Source organism: Vulpes lagopus, chromosome 6 (assembly GCF_018345385.1).
Source record: "Vulpes lagopus strain Blue_001 chromosome 6, ASM1834538v1, whole genome shotgun sequence".
In the NCBI taxonomy this organism is placed as follows: Eukaryota; Metazoa; Chordata; class Mammalia; order Carnivora; family Canidae; genus Vulpes; species Vulpes lagopus.
This window is the reverse complement of record NC_054829.1, coordinates 64,208,015-64,209,348: the sequence shown is the minus strand read 5'-3', so window position 1 is coordinate 64,209,348 and position 1,334 is coordinate 64,208,015. Positions and strand designations below refer to the sequence as shown.

General features: G+C 39.8%; 1 pseudogene; it reads left to right on the top strand.

The window, feature by feature from the left end:
- Positions 1-409: 409 nt before the first annotated feature.
- On the top strand, positions 410-955 carry LOC121492569 (annotated as a pseudogene).
- The last annotated feature ends 379 nt before the right edge of the window (positions 956-1,334 follow it).

Genomic DNA, 1,334 nt, shown 5'->3' with positions numbered 1-1,334 from the left:
GGGAGAGGCAGAAGGAGAAGAGACAGACCAAATCTCAAGCAGACTCCCTGCTGAGCATGGAGCCCCATGTGGGGCTTGATCCCACAACAATGGGATCATGACCTGAGCCAAAATCAAAAGCCAGACACTTAAACGACTGAGCCACCCAGGTGCCCCTCCAAAATTATCTTAAAACTATCTGGTATGAGAATTACTTAATAGGCACGTTAATAGCCACGAGCTTTGAGATATTAATAACAAGAAAAAATATATAAATGTTCATCCTGTCCCAATACAACTATTTCATTAAATGATCATTTTGTTATGACAGTAACTAAATGCTGTCATATGTAGTCTACCACCTATCTACCTTATGCCAAGACTATAGGTCCTGCTCTTCCCAATAAGCAGCCTGAGATGATCTCTGAAAATGATTCGCTATTCACCTGATGCAGAAAACCCTACAAAATCATGCAAATCAAGAGGTTCAAATATTCATGTTCACTTTAAAAACACACATGGAACCTGCCCAGGCCATCAAGGGTACACATATTCGAAAAGCCACCAAGTATCTGAAGGATGTCATTTTGCAGAAGCAATGTGTGCCATTCTACCACTATAATGGTGGAGTTGATAGGTGTGCCTAGGCCCAACAGTGGAGGAATTGGTGGCTGAATCTGTACTGCACATGCTTAAAAATACAGAGAGTAATGTGGAACTTAAGGGTTTAGATGTAGATTCTCTGGTCATTAAGCACATCCAGGTGACCAAAGCCCCCAAGATGCGGCATAGAACTTATAGGGCTCATGGTCGGATTCACCCATACATGAGCTCTCTCTGCCACACTGAGATGATCCTTACTGAAAAAGAGCAGACTGTCCCTAAGCCAGAAGAGGAGGTTGCACAGAAGATAAAGATACCCTGGAAAAAAACTAAAGAAACAAAAACTAGTGGCCTGGGTGTAAATTCTGCATAAAATAAATGCAAATAAAAGTTTAAAAAAATGTAGGTTTTCTTAGAGAACAATCTCAAAAGAGAAGTTTTGAAACTATTTTTAATATTACCCCATGTAACCTGCTGGAATGACTAAGAGCTGTACTTCCGATCCAAAGTTTGAGAGTTCTAAAATCTAATATTGCTACATATGTCTTCTATTGTTTACTTACAATTGTATGTATTTTGAAACCAACAGACCTAAGTAGGAATTCCAGTTGACACTTACTATGTGTCCTTGGACTAGTTACTGAGCCCTTCTGAAACCATTTCTTCATCTGTAAAATGATGATGCAAATAACTACCTTGCAGAACTATGCCAGGGCATAGAGATGTCATCTGATACAGTATCTCACAGATGG